At 30.5% G+C, this 21155-nt stretch overlaps 1 long non-coding RNA gene across 1 annotated transcript; it reads left to right on the forward strand.

The window, feature by feature from the left end:
- The first annotated feature begins 580 nt into the window (after positions 1-580).
- Positions 581-19968, forward strand: LOC144953526 (uncharacterized). Its single transcript, XR_013640819.1, has 3 exons — positions 581-639; positions 1191-1289; positions 19889-19968. It is a non-coding gene; the product is annotated as an uncharacterized LOC144953526 (long non-coding RNA).
- Positions 19969-21155: the final 1187 nt, after the last annotated feature.

Raw genomic sequence — 21155 nt, forward strand, 5'->3', positions numbered from 1 at the left:
ATGTGTCTGTGTATGTGTCTGTGTGTGTATCTGTGTGTGTGTCTGTGTGTGTGTGTCTGTGTGTGTCTGTGTGTGTGTCTGTGTGTGTCTGTCTGCGTGTGTATGTGTCTGTGTGTGTGTCTGTGTGTGTGTCTGTGTGTGTGGGTCTGTGTGGGTCTGTGTGTGTGTCTGTGTGGCTGTGTGAGTGTGTCTGTGTGTTTGAGTCTCTGTGGGTCTCTGTGGGTCTCTGTGGGTCTCGTGGGTCTCTGTGGGTCTCTGTGAGTCTCTGGGTCTCTGTGGGTCTCTGTGGGTGTCTCTGTGGGTCTATGTGAGTGTGGGTCTCTGTGGGTCTATGTGGGTTTGTATGGGTCTCAAGGCACCTCTGTGGTTGCTGCTACCTGTAGGTGGAGACTATTGGCGACGCCTACATGCTGGCATCAGGTCTGCTGGCACCTGACGATACCAGCAGGAGTCCCAGCACAAGTAGAAGCACAAGTAGCAGCACAAGCAGCACAAGCAGCAGCAGCAGCAGCCAGAGTCAGCACCAGCAGCACTGCTCGCTCGCCAGAGCAGCCTTGGCACTCCAGGCCAGAGTGAGGGTGTTGGGGATTCCACACCGGCCTGGGCAGAGACTCCAACTGCGGGCAGGAATACACACAGGTAGGGAGGGTGGGTGGGTGTGGGGGTGGGTGGAGGGATGGGGGTGTGGGTGGGTGGGTGAGTGGGTGTGTGTGTGTGTGTGTTTGTGTGTGTGTTTGTGTGTGTGTGTGTGTGGGTGTGTGTGTGTGTGGGGTTGTGGCTGGGTGTGTGTGGGTGTGTGTGTGTGTGGGTGTGTGTGTGTATGTGGGGTTGTGGCTGGGTGTGTGTGGGTGTGTGTGTGTGTGAGTGTGTGGGTGTGGGTGTGTGTGTGTGTGGATGTGTGTGGGTGTGTGTGTGTGGGTGTGGGTGTGTGTGTGTGTGTGTGTGGGTGTGTGGGTGTGTGTGTTGGTGTGTGTGTGGGTGTGAGTGTGGGTGGGGGGGTGATGGTGATGATGATGATTGTGGTGATGGTGGTGGTGATGGCGGTGGTGGTGGTGATGATGGTGATGATGATGGTCATGGTGGTGATGATGATGGTGGTGATGGTGGTGATGATGATGGTGATGATGATGGTGGTGATGGTGGTGATGGTGGTGGTGGTGATGATGATGGTGGTGATGATGGTGTTGCAGGCCCCGTGTGTGCAGGAGTGGTTGGTCTCAAGATGCCGCGCTACTGCCTGTTCGGTAACACGGTGAACATCGCCGCTCGAATGGAGTCACATGGAGAAGGTGAGAGAGTGGAACACTCACTCAGTCACTCACTCAGTCACTCACTCAGTCACTCACCCAGTCACTCAGCCACTCACTCAGTCACTCAGTCACTCAATCAGTCACTCACTCAGTCACTCACTCAGTCACTCACTCACTCAGTCACTCACTCAGTCACTCACTCAGTCACTCACTCAGTCACTCACTCACTCACTCAGTCACTCACTCACTCACTCACTCAGTCAGTCACTCACTCACTCAGTCACTCACTCACTCACTCAGTCACTCAGTCAGTCACTCACTCACTCAGTCACTCACTCAGTCAGTCACTCAGTCACTCACTCAGTCACTCACTCACTCAGTCACTCACTCACTCACTCAGTCACTCACTCACTCAGTCACTCACTCAGTAAGTCAGTCACTCACTCACTCAGTCACTCAGTCACTCACTCAGTCACTCACTCACTCAGTCACTCACTCAGTCACTCAGTCACTCACTCAGTCACTCACTCACTCAGTCACTCACTCACTCAGTCAGTCAGTCAGTCAGTCACTCACTCACTCAGTCACTCACTCACTCACTCAGTCACTCACTCAGTCACTCAGTCATTCACTCAGCCACTCACTCAGTCACTCACTCAGTCACTCACTGACTCAGTCACTCACTCAGTCACTCACTCACTCAGTCACTCAGTCACTCACTCAGTCACTCTTTCAGTCACTCACTCAGTCAGTCACTCACTCAGTCACTCAGTCACTCACTCAGTCATTCACTCAGTCAGTCACTCACTCACTCAGTCACTCACTCACTCACTCACTCAGTCACTCAGTCAGTCACTCACTCACTCAGTCACTCACTCAGTCAGTCACTCAGTCACTCACTCAGTCACTCACTCACTCAGTCACTCACTCACTCACTCACTCAGTCACTCACTCACTCAGTCACTCACTCAGTAAGTCAGTCACTCACTCACTCAGTCACTCAGTCACTCACTCAGTCACTCACTCACTCAGTCACTCACTCAGTCACTCAGTCACTCACTCAGTCACTCACTCACTCAGTCACTCACTCACTCAGTCAGTCAGTCAGTCAGTCACTCACTCACTCAGTCACTCACTCACTCACTCAGTCACTCACTCAGTCACTCAGTCATTCACTCAGCCACTCACTCAGTCACTCACTCAGTCACTCACTGACTCAGTCACTCACTCAGTCACTCACTCACTCAGTCACTCAGTCACTCAGTCACTCACTCAGTCACTCTTTCAGTCACTCACTCAGTCAGTCACTCACTCAGTCACTCAGTCACTCACTCAGTCATTCACTCAGTCAGTCACTCAGTCACTCAGTCACTCACTCAGTCACTCACTCAGTCACTCACTCAGTCACTCAGTTACTCACTCAGTCACTCAGTCAGTCACTCACTCAGTCAGTCACTCACTCAGTCACTCACTCAGTTACTCACTCAGTCACTCACTCAGTCACTCACTCAGTCACTCAGTCACTCAGTCAGTCACTCAGTCACTCACTCACTAAGTCACTCACTCAGTCACTCAGTCACTCACTCAGTCAGTCACTCACTCAGTCAGTCACTCACTCAGTTACTCACTCAGTTACTCACTCAGTCACTCACTCAGACACTCACTCAGTCACTCAGTCACTCAGTCACTCACTCAGTCACTCACTCACTCACTCAGTCACCCCGCCCCACTCCCCCCGCCCCACTCCCCCCCACCCACTCACCCACCCCACTCACCCACCCACTCACCCACCCACGTTACTAACAATATAAACTCGTTATTAACAATATAAACTCGTCACTAAAAATATAAACTCGTTACTAACAATATAAACTCGTTATTAACAATATAAACTCGTTACTAACAATATAAACTCGTTACTAACAATATAAACTCGTTACTAACAATATAAACTCGTTACTAACAATATAAACTCGCTACTAACAATATAAACTCGTTACTAACAATATAAACTCGTTACTAACAATATAAACTCGTTACTAACAATATAAACTCGTTACTAACAATATAAACTCGTCATTAACAATATAAACTCGTTATTAACAATATAAACTCGTTACTAAGAATATAAACTCGTTACTACCAATATAAACTCGTTATTAACAATGTAAACTCGTTACTAACAATATAAACTTGTTATTAACAATATAAACTCGTTACTAACAATATAAACTCGTCATTAACAATATAAACTCGTTATCAACAATATAAACTCGTTACTAACAACATAAACTCGTCATTAACAATACAAACTCGTTATTAACAATATAAACTCGTTTATAATAATATAAACTCGTTAATAACAATATAAACTCGTTACTAACAATATAAACTCGTTACTAACAATATAAACTCGTCACTAACAATATAAACTCGTTACTAACAATATAAACTCGTCACTAACAATATAAACTCGTTACTGACAATATAAACTCGTTATTAACAATATAAACTCGTTACTAACCATATAAACTCGTTATTAACAATACAAACTCGTCATTAACAATATAAACTCGTCATTAACAATATAAACTCGTCACTAACAATATAAACTCGTCACTAACAATATAAACTCGTCACTAACAATATAAACTCGTCATTAACAATATAAACTCGTTACTAACAATATAAACTCGGTATTAACAATATAAACTCGTTACTAACAATATAAACTCGTTACTAACAATATAAACTCGTTACTAACAATATAAACTGGTTATTAACAATATAAACTCGTTATTAACAATATAAACTCGTTACTAACAATATAAACTCGTTACTAACAATATAAACTCGTCATTAACAATATAAACTCGTTATTAACAATATAAACTCGTTACTAACAATATAAACTCGTTACTACCAATATAAACTGGTTATTAACAATGTAAACTCGTTACTAACAATATAAACTCGTTATTAACAATATAAACTCGTTACTAACAATATAAACTCGTCATTAACAATATAAACTCGTTATCAACAATATAAACTCGTTACTAACAACATAAACTCGTCATTAACAATACAAACTCGTTATTAACAATATAAACTCGTTTCTAATAATATAAACTCGTTAATAACAATATAAACTCGTTACTAACAATATAAACTCGTTACTAACAATATAAACTCGTCACTAACAATATAAACTCGTTACTAACAATATAAACTCGTCACTAACAATATAAACTCGTTACTGACAATATAAACTCGTTATTAACAATATAAACTCGTTACTAACCATATAAACTCGTTATTAACAATACAAACTCGTCATTAACAATATAAACTCGTCATTAACAATATAAACTCGTCACTAACAATATAAACTCGTCACTAACAATATAAACTCGTCACTAACAATATAAACTCGTCATTAACAATATAAACTCGTTACTAACAATATAAACTCGTTATTAACAATATAAACTCGTTACTAACAATATAAACTCGTTACTAACAATATAAACTCGTTACTAACAATATAAACTGGTTATTAACAATATAAACTCGGTATTAACAATATAAACTCGTTACTAACAATACAAACTCGTCACTAACAATATAAACTCGTTAATAACAATATAAACTCGTCACTAACAATATAAACTGGTTATTAACAATATAAACTCGTTATTAACAATATAAACTCGTTACAAACAATATAAACTCGTCACTAACAATATAAACTCGTTATTAACAATATAAACTCGTTACTAACAATATAAACTCGTCACTAACAATATAAACTCGTTACTAACAATATAAACTCGTTACTAACAATATAAACTCGTTACTAACAATATAAACTCGTTACTAACAATATAAACTCGTCATCAACAATATAAACTCGTTATTAACAATATAAACTCGTCACTAACAATATAAACTCGTTACTGACAATATAAACTCGTTATTAACAATATAAACTCGTTACTAACCATATAAACTCGTTATTAACAATACAAACTCGTCATTAACAATATAAACTCGTCATTAACAATATAAACTCGTCACTAACAATATAAACTCGTCACTAACAATATAAACTCGTCACTAACAATATAAACTCGTCATTAACAATATAAACTCGTTACTAACAATATAAACTCGGTATTAACAATATAAACTCGTTACTAACAATATAAACTCGTTACTAACAATATAAACTCGTTACTAACAATATAAACTGGTTATTAACAATATAAACTCGTTATTAACAATATAAACTCGTTACTAACAATATAAACTCGTTACTAACAATATAAACTCGTCATTAACAATATAAACTCGTTATTAACAATATAAACTCGTTACTAACAATATAAACTCGTTACTACCAATATAAACTCGTTATTAACAATGTAAACTCGTTACTAACAATATAAACTCGTTATTAACAATATAAACTCGTTACTAACAATATAAACTCGTCATTAACAATATAAACTCGTTATCAACAATATAAACTCGTTACTAACAACATAAACTCGTCATTAACAATACAAACTCGTTATTAACAATATAAACTCGTTTCTAATAATATAAACTCGTTAATAACAATATAAACTCGTTACTAACAATATAAACTCGTTACTAACAATATAAATTCGTCACTAACAATATAAACTCATTACTAACAATATAAACTCGTCACTAACAATATAAACTCGTTACTGACAATATAAACTCGTTATTAACAATATAAACTCGTTACTAACCATATAAACTCGTTATTAACAATACAAACTCGTCATTAACAATATAAACTCGTCATTAACAATATAAACTCGTCACTAACAATATAAACTCGTCACTAACAATATAAACTCGTCACTAACAATATAAACTCGTCATTAACAATATAAACTCGTTACTAACAATATAAACTCGTTATTAACAATATAAACTCGTTACTAACAATATAAACTCGTTATTAACAATATAAACTCGTTACTAACAATATAAACTCGTTACTAACAATATAAACTCGTTACTAACAATATAAACTGGTTATTAACAATATAAACTCGGTATTAACAATATAAACTCGTTACTAACAATACAAACTCGTCACTAACAATATAAACTCGTTAATAACAATATAAACTCGTCACTAACAATATAAACTGGTTAGTAACAATATAAACTCGTTATTAACAATATAAACTCGTTACTAACAATATAAACTCGTCACTAACAATATAAACTCGTTATTAACAATATAAACTCGTTACTAACAATATAAACTCGTCACTAACAATATAAACTCGTTACTAACAATATAAACTCGTTACTAACAATATAAACTCGTTACTAACAATATAAACTCGTTACTAACAATATAAACTCGTCACCAACAATATAAACTCGTTATTAACAATATAAACTCGTCACTAACAATATAAACTCGTTACTAACAATATAAACTGGTTATTAACAATATAAACTCGGTATTAACAATATAAACTCGTTACTAACAATACAAACTCGTCACTAACAATATAAACTCGTTAATAACAATATAAACTCGTCACTAACAATATAAACTGGTTATTAACAATATAAACTCGTTACTAACAATATAAACTCGTTATTAACAATATAAACTCGTTACTAACAATATAAACTCGTCATTAACAATATAAACTCGTTATCAACAATATAAACTCGTTACTAACAACATAAACTCGTCATTAACAATACAAACTCGTTATTAACAATATAAACTCGTTTCTAATAATATAAACTCGTTAATAACAATATAAACTCGTTACTAACAATATAAACTCGTTACTAACAATATAAACTCGTCACTAACAATATAAACTCGTTACTAACAATATAAACTCGTCACTAACAATATAAACTCGTTACTGACAATATAAACTCGTTATTAACAATATAAACTCGTTACTAACCATATAAACTCGTTATTAACAATACAAACTCGTCATTAACAATATAAACTCGTCATTAACAATATAAACTCGTCACTAACAATATAAACTCGTCACTAACAATATAAACTCGTCACTAACAATATAAACTCGTCATTAACAATATAAACTCGTTACTAACAATATAAACTCGGTATTAACAATATAAACTCGTTACTAACAATATAAACTCGTTACTAACAATATAAACTCGTTACTAACAATATAAACTCGTTACTAACAATATAAACTGGTTATTAACAATATAAACTCGTTATTAACAATATAAACTCGTTACTAACAATATAAACTCGTTACTAACAATATAAACTCGTCATTAACAATATAAACTCGTTATTAACAATATAAACTCGTTACTAACAATATAAACTCGTTAATACCAATATAAACTCGTTATTAACAATGTAAACTCGTTACTAACAATATAAACTCGTTATTAACAATATAAACTCGTTACTAACAATATAAACTCGTCATTAACAATATAAACTCGTTATCAACAATATAAACTTGTTACTAACAACATAAACTCGTCATTAACAATACAAACTCGTTATTAACAATATAAACTCGTTTCTAATAATATAAACTCGTTAATAACAATATAAACTCGTTACTAACAATATAAACTCGTTACTAACAATATAAACTCGTCACTAACAATATAAACTCGTTACTAACAATATAAACTCGTCACTAACAATATAAACTCGTTAATGACAATATAAACTCGTTATTAACAATATAAACTCGTTACTAACCATATAAACTCGTTATTAACAATACAAACTCGTCATTAACAATATAAACTCGTCATTAACAATATAAACTCGTCACTAACAATATAAACTCGTCACTAACAATATAAACTCGTCACTAACAATATAAACTCGTCATTAACAATATAAACTCGTTACTAACAATATAAACTCGTTATTAACAATATAAACTCGTTACTAACAATATAAACTCGTTACTAACAATATAAACTCGTTACTAACAATATAAACTGGTTATTAACAATATAAACTCGGTATTAACAATATAAACTCGTTACTAACAATACAAACTCGTCACTAACAATATAAACTCGTCAATAACAATATAAACTCGTCACTAACAATGTAAACTGGTTATTAACGATATAAACTCGTTATTAACAATATAAACTCGTTACTAACAATATAAACTCGTCACTAACAATATAAACTCGTTATTAACAATATAAACTCGTTACTAACAATATAAACTCGTCACTAACAATATAAACTCGTTACTAACAATATAAACTCGTTACTAACAATATAAACTCGTTACTAACAATATAAACTCGTTACTAACAATATAAACTCGTCACCAACAATATAAACTCGTTATTAACAATATAAACTCGTCACTAACAATATAAACTCGTTACTAACAATATAAACTCGTTACTAACAATATAAACTCGTTACTAACAATATAAACTGGTTATTAACAATATAAACTCGTTATTAACAATATAAACTCGTTACTAACAATACAAACTTGTCACTAACAATATAAACTCGTTAATAACAATATAAACTCGTCACTAACAATATAAACTGGTTATTAACAATATAAACTCGTTATTAACAATATAAACTCGTTACTAACAATATAAACTCGTCACTAACAATATAAACTCGTTATTAACAATATAAACTCGTTACTAACAATATAAACTCGTCACTAACAATATAAACTCGTTACTAACAATATAAACTCGTTACTAACAATATAAACTCGTTACTAACAATATAAACTCGTTACTAACAATATAAACTCGTCACCAACAATATAAACTCGTTATTAACAATATAAACTCGTCACTAACAATATAAACTCGTTACTAACAATATAAACTCGTTACTAACAATATAAACTCGTTACTAACAATATAAACTCGTTACTAACAATATAAACTCGTTACTAACAATATAAACTCGTCACTAACAATATAAACTCGTTACTAACAATATAAACTCTTTACTAACAATATAAACTCGTTACTAACAATATAAACTCGTTAATAACAATATAAACTCGTTACTAACAATATAAACTCGTCACTAACAATATAAACTCGTTACTAACAATATAAACTCGTTACTAACAATATAAACTCGTTACTAACAATATAAACTCGTTACTAACAATATAAACTCGTTAATAACAATATAAACTCGTCACTAACAATATAAACTCGTTATTAACAATATAAACTCGTTAATAACAATATAAACTCGTTACTAACAAAATAAACTCGTCACTAACAATATAAACTCGTTATTAACAATATAAACTCTTTACTAACAATATAAACTCGTTACTAACAATATAAACTCGTCACTAACAATATGAACTCGTTATGACCAATATAAACTCGTTACTAATAATATAAACTCGTTACTAACAATATAAACTCGTTACTAACAATATAAACTCGTTACTAACAATATAAACTCGTTACTAACAATATAAACTCGTCACTAACAATATAAACTCGTTATTAACAATATAAACTCGTCACTAACAATATAAACTCGTTACTAACAATATAAACTCGTTACTAACAATATAAACTCGTTACTAACAATATAAACTCGTTAATAACAATATAAACTCGTCACTAACAATATAAACTGGTTATTAACAATATAAACTCGTTATTAACAATATAAACTCGTTACTAACAATATAAACTCGTCACTAACAATATAAACTCGTTATTAACAATATAAACTCTTTAGTAACAATATAAACTCATTACTAACAATACAAACTCGTCACTAACAATATAAACTCGTTATTAACAATATAAACTCGTTACTAACAATATAAACTCGTTACTAACAATATAAACTCGTTACTAACAATATAAACTCGTTATTAACAATATAAACTCGTTACTAACAATATAAACTCGTTACTAACAATATAAACTCGTTATTAACAATATAAACTCTTTACTAACAATATAAACTCGTTATTAACAATATCAACTCGTTACTAACAATATAAACTCGTTATTAACAATATAAACTCGTTATTAACAATATAAACTCGTCACTAACAATATAAACTCGTTACTAACAATATAAACTCGTTACTAACAATATAAACTCGTTACTAACAATATAAACTCGTTACTAACAATATAAACTCGTTACTAACAATATAAACTCGTCACTAACAATATAAACTCGTTACTAACAATATAAACTCGTTAATAACAATATAAACTCGTTACTAACAATATAAACTCGTCACTAACAATATAAACTCGTTACTAACAATATAAACTCGTTACTAACAATATAAACTCGTTACTAACAATATAAACTCGTTAATAACAATATAAACTCGTCACTAACAATATAAACTCGTTATTAACAATATAAACTCGTTATTAACAATATAAACTCGTTACTAACAAAATAAACTCGTCACTAACAATATAAACTCGTTATTAACAATATAAACTCTTTACTAACAATATAAACTCGTTACTAACAATATAAACTCGTCACTAACAATATGAACTCGTTATTAACAATATAAACTCGTTACTAACAATATAAACTCGTTACTAACAATATAAACTCGTTACTAACAATATAAACTCGTTATTAACAATATAAACTCGTTACTAACAATATAAACTCGTTACTAACAATATAAACTCGTTATTAACAATATAAACTCTTTACTAACAATATAAACTCGTTATTAACAATATCAACTCGTTACTAACAATATAAACTCGTTATTAACAATATAAACTCGTTATTAACAATATAAACTCGTCACTAACAATATAAACTCGTTACTAACAATATAAACTCGTTACTAACAATATAAACTCGTTACTAACAATATAAACTCGTTACTAACAATATAAACTCGTTACTAACAATATAAACTCTTTACTAACAATATAAACTCGTTACTAACAATATAAACTCGTTAATAACAATATAAACTCGTTACTAACAATATAAACTCGTCACTAACAATATAAACTCGTTACTAACAATATAAACTCGTTACTAACAATATAAACTCGTTACTAACAATATAAACTCGTTAATAACAATATAAACTCGTCACTAACAATATAAACTCGTTATTAACAATATAAACTCGTTATTAACAATATAAACTCGTTACTAACAAAATAAACTCGTCACTAACAATATAAACTCGTTATTAACAATATAAACTCTTTACTAACAATATAAACTCGTTACTAACAATATAAACTCGTCACTAACAATATGAACTCGTTATTAACAATATAAACTCGTTACTAACAATATAAACTCGTTACTAACAATATAAACTCGTTACTAACAATATAAACTCGTTACTAACAATATAAACTCGTTACTAACAATATAAACTCGTCACTAACAATATAAACTCGTTATTAACAATATAAACTCGTCACTAACAATATAAACTCGTTACTAACAATATAAACTCGTTACTAACAATATAAACTCGTTACTAACAATATAAACTCGTTACTAACAATATAAACTCGTTAATAACAATATAAACTCGTCACTAACAATATAAACTGGTTATTAACAATATAAACTCGTTATTAACAATATAAACTCGTTACTAACAATATAAACTCGTCACTAACAATATAAACTCGTTATTAACAATATAAACTCTTTAGTAACAATATAAACTCGTTACTAACAATACAAACTCGTCACTAACAATATAAACTCGTTATTAACAATATAAACTCGTTACTAACAATATAAACTCGTTACTAACAATATAAACTCGTTACTAACAATATAAACTCGTTATTAACAATATAAACTCGTTACTAACAATATAAACTCGTTACTAACAATATGAACTCGTTATTAACAATATAAACTCTTTACTAACAATATAAACTCGTTATTAACAATATCAACTCGTTACTAACAATATAAACTCGTTATTAACAATATAAACTCGTTATTAACAATATAAACTCGTTAATAACAATATGAACTCGTTACTAACAATATGAATTCGTTATTAACAATATAAACTCGTTATTAACAATATAAACTCGTTACTAACAATATAAACTCGTCACTAACAATATAAACTCGTTATTAACAATATAAACTCTTTACTAACAATATAAACTCGTTACTAACAATATAAACTCGTTATTAACAATATAAACTCGTCACTAACAATATAAACTCGTTACTAACAATATAAACTCGTTACTAACAATATAAACTCGTTACTAACAATATAAACTCGTTACTAACAATATAAACTCGTTAATAACAATATAAACTCGTCACTAACAATATAAACTGGTTATTAACAATATAAACTCGTTATTAACAATATAAACTCGTTACTAACAATATAAACTCGTCACTAACAATATAAACTCGTTATTAACAATATAAACTCTTTAGTAACAATATAAACTCGTTACTAACAATACAAACTCGTCACTAACAATATAAACTCGTTATTAACAATATAAACTCGTTACTAACAATATAAACTCGTTACTAACAATATAAACTCGTTACTAACAATATAAACTCGTTATTAACAATATAAACTCGTTACTAACAATATAAACTCGTTACTAACAATATAAACTCGTTATTAACAATATAAACTCTTTACTAACAATATAAACTCGTTATTAACAATATCAACTCGTTACTAACAATATAAACTCGTTATTAACAATATAAACTCGTTATTAACAATATAAACTCGTCACTAACAATATAAACTCGTTACTAACAATATAAACTCGTTACTAACAATATAAACTCGTTACTAACAATATAAACTCGTTACTAACAATATAAACTCGTTACTAACAATATAAACTCGTCACTAACAATATAAACTCGTTACTAACAATATAAACTCTTTACTAACAATATAAACTCGTTACTAACAATATAAACTCGTTAATAACAATATAAACTCGTTACTAACAATATAAACTCATCACTAACAATATAAACTCGTTATTAACAATATAAACTCGTTACTAACAAAATAAACTCGTCACTAACAATATAAACTCGTTATTAACAATATAAACTCTTTACTAACAATATAAACTCGTTACTAACAATATAAACTCGTCACTAACAATATGAACTCGTTATTAACAATATAAACTCGTTACTAACAATATAAACTCGTTACTAACAATATAAACTCGTTACTAACAATATAAACTCGTTACTAACAATATAAACTCGTTACTAACAATATAAACTCGTCACTAACAATATAAACTCGTTATTAACAATATAAACTCGTTACTAACAATATAAACTCGTTACTAACAATATAAACTCGTTAATAACAATATAAACTCGTCACTAACAATATAAACTGGTTATTAACAATATAAACTCGTTATTAACAATATAAACTCGTTACTAACAATATAAACTCGTCACTAACAATATAAACTCGTTATTAACAATATAAACTCTTTAGTAACAATATAAACTCGTTACTAACAATACAAACTCGTCACTAACAATATAAACTCGTTATTAACAATATAAACTCGTTACTAACAATATAAACTCGTTACTAACAATATAAACTCGTTACTAACAATATAAACTCGTTATTAACAATATAAACTCGTTACTAACAATATAAACTCGTTACTAACAATATAAACTCGTTATTAACAATATAAACTCTTTACTAACAATATAAACTCGTTATTAACAATATCAACTCGTTACTAACAATATAAACTCGTTATTAACAATATAAACTCGTTATTAACAATATAAACTCGTTAATAACAATATGAACTCGTTACTAACAATATGAATTCGTTATTAACAATATAAACTCGTTATTAACAATATAAACTCGTTACTAACAATATAAACTCGTCACTAACAATATAAACTCGTTATTAACAATATAAACTCTTTACTAACAATATAAACTCGTTACTAACAATATAAACTCGTTATTAACAATATAAACTCGTCACTAACAATATAAACTCGTTACTAACAATATAAACTCGTTACTAACAATATAAACTCGTTACTAACAATATAAACTCGTTACTAACAATATAAACTCGTTAATAACAATATAAACTCGTCACTAACAATATAAACTGGTTATTAACAATATAAACTCGTTATTAACAATATAAACTCGTTACTAACAATATAAACTCGTCACTAACAATATAAACTCGTTATTAACAATATAAACTCTTTAGTAACAATATAAACTCGTTACTAACAATACAAACTCGTCACTAACAATATAAACTCGTTATTAACAATATAAACTCGTTACTAACAATATAAACTCGTTACTAACAATATAAACTCGTTACTAACAATATAAACTCGTTATTAACAATATAAACTCGTTACTAACAATATAAACTCGTTACTAACAATATAAACTCGTTATTAACAATATAAACTCTTTACTAACAATATAAACTCGTTATTAACAATATCAACTCGTTACTAACAATATAAACTCGTTATTAACAATATAAACTCGTTATTAACAATATAAACTCGTCACTAACAATATAAACTCGTTACTAACAATATAAACTCGTTACTAACAATATAAACTCGTTACTAACAATATAAACTCGTTACTAACAATATAAACTCGTTACTAACAATATAAACTCGTCACTAACAATATAAACTCGTTACTAACAATATAAACTCTTTACTAACAATATAAACTCGTTACTAACAATATAAACTCGTTAATAACAATATAAACTCGTTACTAACAATATAAACTCGTCACTAACAATATAAACTCGTTACTAACAATATAAACTCGTTACTAACAATATAAACTCGTTACTAACAATATAAACTCGTTACTAACAATATAAACTCGTTAATAACAAGATAAACTCGTCACTAACAATATAAACTCGTTATTAACAATATAAACTCGTTATTAACAATATAAACTCGTTACTAACAAAATAAACTCGTCACTAACAATATAAACTCGTTATTAACAATATAAACTCTTTACTAACAATATAAACTCGTTACTAACAATATAATCTCGTCACTAACAATATGAACTCGTTATTAACAATATAAACTCGTTACTAACAATATAAACTCGTTACTAACAATATAAACTCGTTACTAACAATATAAACTCGTTACTAACAATATAAACTCGTTACTAACAATATAAACTCGTCACTAACAATATAAACTCGTTATTAACAATATAAACTCGTCACTAACAATATAAACTCGTTACTAACAATATAAACTCGTTACTAACAATATAAACTCGTTACTAACAATATAAACTCGTTACTAACAATATAAACTCGTTAATAACAATATAAACTCGTCACTAACAATATAAACTGGTTATTAACAATATAAACTCGTTATTAACAATATAAACTCGTTACTAACAATATAAACTCGTCACTAACAATATAAACTCGTTATTAACAATATAAACTCTTTAGTAACAATATAAACTCGTTACTAACAATACAAACTCGTCACTAACAATATAAACTCGTTATTAACAATATAAACTCGTTACTAACAATATAAACTCGTTACTAACAATATAAACTCGTTACTAACAATATAAACTCGTTATTAACAATATAAACTCGTTACTAACAATATAAACTCGTTACTAACAATATAAACTCGTTATTAACAATATAAACTCTTTACTAACAATATAAACTCGTTATTAACAATATCAACTCGTTACTAACAATATAAACTCGTTATTAACAATATAAACTCGTTATTAACAATATAAACTCGTTAATAACAATATGAACTCGTTACTAACAATATGAATTCGTTATTAACAATATAAACTCGTTATTAACAATATAAACTCGTTACTAACAATATAAACTCGTCACTAACAATATAAACTCGTTATTAACAATATAAACTCTTTACTAACAATATAAACTCGTTACTAACAATATAAACTCGTCACTAACAATATAAACTCGTTATTAACAATATAAACTCGTTACTAACAATATAAACTCGTTACTAACAATATAAACTCGTTACTAACAATATAAACTCGTTATTAACAATATAAACTCGTTACTAACAATATAAACTCGTTACTAACAATATAAACTCGTTATTAACAATATAAACTCTTTACTAACAATATAAACTCGTTATTAACAATATCAACTCGTTACGAACAATATAAACTCGTTATTAACAATATAAACTCGTTACTAACAATATAAACCTCGTTACTAACAATATAAACTCGTTACTAACAATATAAACTGGTTATTAACAATACAAACTCGTTACTAACAATATAAACTCGTTACTAACAATATAAACTCGTCACTAACAATATAAACTCGTTACTAACAATATAAACTCGTCATTAACAATATAAACTCGTTACTAACAATATAAACTCGTTACTAACAATATAAACTCGTTACTAACAATATAAACTCGTTAATAACAATATAAACTCGTTACTAACAATATAAACTCGTTACTAACAATATTAACTCGTTATTAACAATATAAACTCGTTACTAACAATATAAACTCGTTACTAACAATATAAACTCGTTACTAACAATATAAACTCGTTACTAACAATATAAACTGGTTACTAACAATATAAACTCGTCACTAACAATATAAACTCGTCACTAACAATATAAACTCGTCACTAACAATATAAGCGGGTTATTAACAATATAAACTCGTTATTAACAATATAAACTCGTTATTAACAATATAAACTCGTTACTGACAATATAAACTCGTTACTAACAATATAAACTCGTTACTAACAATATAAACTCGTTACTAACAATATAAACTCGTTACTAACAATATAAACTGGTTACTAACAATATAAACTCGTCACTAACAATATAAACTCGTCACTAACAATATAAGCGGGTTATTAACAATATAAACTCGTTATTAACAATATAAACTCGTTATTAACAATATAAACTCGTTACTGACAATATAAACTCGTTACTAACAATATAAACTCGTTACTAACAATATAAACTCGTTACTAACAATATAAACTCGTTACTAACAATATAAACTCGTCATTAACAATATAAACTCGTTATTAACAATATAAACTCGTTACTAACAATATAAACTCGTCACTAACAATATAAACTCGTTATTAACAATGTAAACTCGTTACTAACAATATAAACTCGTTATTAAGAATATAAACTCGTTACTAACAATATAAACTCGTTACTAACAATATAAACTCGTTACTAACAATATAAACTCGTTACTAACAATATAAACTCGTTACTAACAATATAAACTCGTTACTAACAATATAAACTGGTTATTAACAATATAAACTCGTTACTAACAATATAAACTCGTCATTAACAATATAAACTCGTTACTAACAATATAAACTCGTCACTAACAATATAAACTCGTCACTAACAATATAAACTCGTCATTAACAATATAAACTCGTTACTAACAATATAAACTCGTTACTAACAATATAAACTCATCATTAACAATATAAACTCGTTACTAACAATATAAACTCGTTACTAACAATATAAACTCGTCACTAACAATATAAACTCGTCACTAACAATATAAACTCGTTACTAACAATATAAACTCGTTACTAACAATATAAACTGGTTATTAACAATATAAACTCGTTATTAACAATATAAACTCGTTACTAACAATACAAACTCGTTATTAACAATATAAACTCGTTACTAACAATATAAACTCGTTACTAACAATATAAACTCGTTACTAACAATATAAACTGGTTATTAACAATATAAACTCGTTACTAACAATATAAACTCGTCATTAACAATATAAACTCGTTACTAACAATATAAACTCGTTACTAACAATATAAACTCGTCACTAACAATATAAACTCGTCATTAACAATATAAACTCGTCACTAACAATATAAACTCGTTACTAACAATATAAACTCGTTACTAACAATATAAACTGGTTATTAACAATATAAACTCGTTATTAACAATATAAACTCGTTACTAACAATACAAACTGGTTATTAACAATATAAACTCGTTAATAACAATATAAACTCGTCACTAACAATATAAACTGGTTATTAACAATATAAACTGGTTATTAACAATATAAACTCGTTACTAACAATATAAACTCGTCACTAACAATATAAACTGGTTATTAACAATATAAACTCGTTATTCACAATATAAACTCGTTACTAACAATATAAACTCGTTACTAACAATATAAACTCGTTACTAACAATATAAACTCGTTAATAACAATATAAACTCGTCACTAACAATATAAACTCGTTAATAACAATATAAACTTGTCACTAACAATATAAACTGGTTATTAACAATATAAACTCGTTATTAACAATATAAACTCGTTACTAACAATATAAACTCGTTACTAACTATATATACTCGTTACTAACAATATAAACTCGTTAATAACAATATAAACTCGTCACTAACAATATAAACTCGTTAATAACAATATAAACTCGTCACTAACAATATAAACTGGTTATTAACAATATAAACTCGTTATTAACAATATAAACTCGTTACTAACAATATAAACTCGTTACTAACAATATAAACTCGTTACTAACAATATAAACTGGTTATTAACAATACAAACTCGTTACTAACAATATAAACTCGTTATTAACAATATAAACTCGTCACTAACAATATAAACTCGTTACTAACAATATAAACTCGTTACTAACAATATAAACTCGTTACTAACAATATAAACTCGTTATTAACAATATAAACTCGTCACTAACAATATAAACTCGTTACTAACAATATAAACTCCTTACTAACAATATAAACTCGTCACTAACAATATAAACTCGTTACTAACAATATAAACTCGTTACTAACAATATAAACTCGCTATTAAAAATATAAACTCGTTACTAACAATATAAACTCGTTAATAACAAAATAAACTCGTTACTAACAATATAAACTCGTTACTAACAATATAAACTCGTTAATAACAATATAAACTCTTTACTAACAATATAAACTCGTTATTAACAATATAAACTCGTTACTAACAATATAAACTCGTTATTAACAATATAAACTCGTTATTAACAATATGAACTCGTCACTAACAATATAAACTCGTTACTAACAATATAAACTCGTTACTAACAATATAAACTCGTTATTAACAATATAAACTCGTCATTAACAATATAAACTTGTTATTAACAATATAAACTCGTTACTAACAATATAAACTCGTTATTAACAATATAAACTCGTTACTAACAATATAAACTCGTCACTAACAATATAAACTCGTTACTAACAATATAAACTCGTTACTAACAATATAAACTGGTTATTAATCATATAAACTCGTTAGTAAGAACGTCCTTCCAGTGATGTTGTTGTTGTTGTTTTCTCTCCACAGCTCTCATGATCCTTCCAGTGATGTTGTTTTTGTTGTTTTCTCTCCACAGCTCTCAAGATCCACGTGTCAGCCTCCACCAAGGCGGTTCTTGAAGAGAGCGGCGACTTTGATCTGGAACCACGCGGGGAGCTGGACATGGAGGTGACCGTGACAGTGACCAGTGGCTAGCAAGTCACCTACACAGGGCGCTGTCTCCATGACTACCTACTGACTCAGTCACTTACTCAGTCACTCACTCAGACACTCACTCAGTCACTCACTCAGTCACTCGGTCACTCACTCAGTCACTCACTCAGTCACTCACTCACTCAATGGCTAGCAAGCGTAGTTACCTACACAGGGCGCTGTCTCCATGACTACCTACTGACTCAGTCACTCACTCACTCACTCAGTCACTCACTCACTCAGACACTCACTCACTCAGTCACTCACTCAGACACTAACTCACTCAGTCAATCAGTCAGACACTCACTCAGTCACTCAGTCAGACACTCACTCAGTCACTCACTCACTCAGACACTCACTCTTCTCAGTCACTCAGTCACTCACTCACTCACTCACCCACTCTGTCACTCACTCAGTCACTCACTCACTTAGTCACTCACTCACTCAGACACTCAGTCAGTCACTCACTCAGTCACTCAGTCAGTCACTCACTCAGTCACTCACTCAGTCACTCAGTCACTCAGTCAGTCACTCACTCACTCAGTCACTCACTCAGACACTCACTCACTCAGACACTCACTCAGTCACTCAGACACTCATTCAGTCACTCACTCAGTCATTCACTCAGTCACCCACTCACTCAGTCACTTGCTCAGTCACTCACTCACTCACTCAGTCACTCACTCAGTCACTCACTCAGACACTCACTCACTCAGACACTCACTCAGTCACCCACTCACTCAGTCACTCACTCAGTCATTCAGTCAGTCACTCACTCACTCAGGCGCTGTCTCCATGGTTACCTTTACTGCCTGTAGTCACCTATGCAGTCGCTGTCTCCATGGTTACCTACTGCCTGTAGTCACCTACACAGGGCGCTGTCTCCATGGTTACCTACCGACTGTAGTCACCTACACGGGCCCTGTCTCCATGGTTACCTACTGGCTGTAGTTCGTGGCGTTGTTGTATTACAGGGTGGAGGGTCTATGGCGACCTTCTGGTTGCTGGGGGAGAGAGACGGAGCATCGGAGGGGCGGGTGGAAGAGTCGATGCAGTGAGGAGGGTGGAGAGGGGTGGACGGACCACGCCGGGATGGGTGGAGCGGAACGCGATGGAACTACCAACATCAACATCAACACCATCACTATCAC

The sequence above is a fragment of the Lampetra fluviatilis genome, chromosome 77 (genome assembly GCF_964198595.1).
Source record: "Lampetra fluviatilis chromosome 77, kcLamFluv1.1, whole genome shotgun sequence".
NCBI lineage: Eukaryota > Metazoa > Chordata > Hyperoartia > Petromyzontiformes > Petromyzontidae > Lampetra > Lampetra fluviatilis.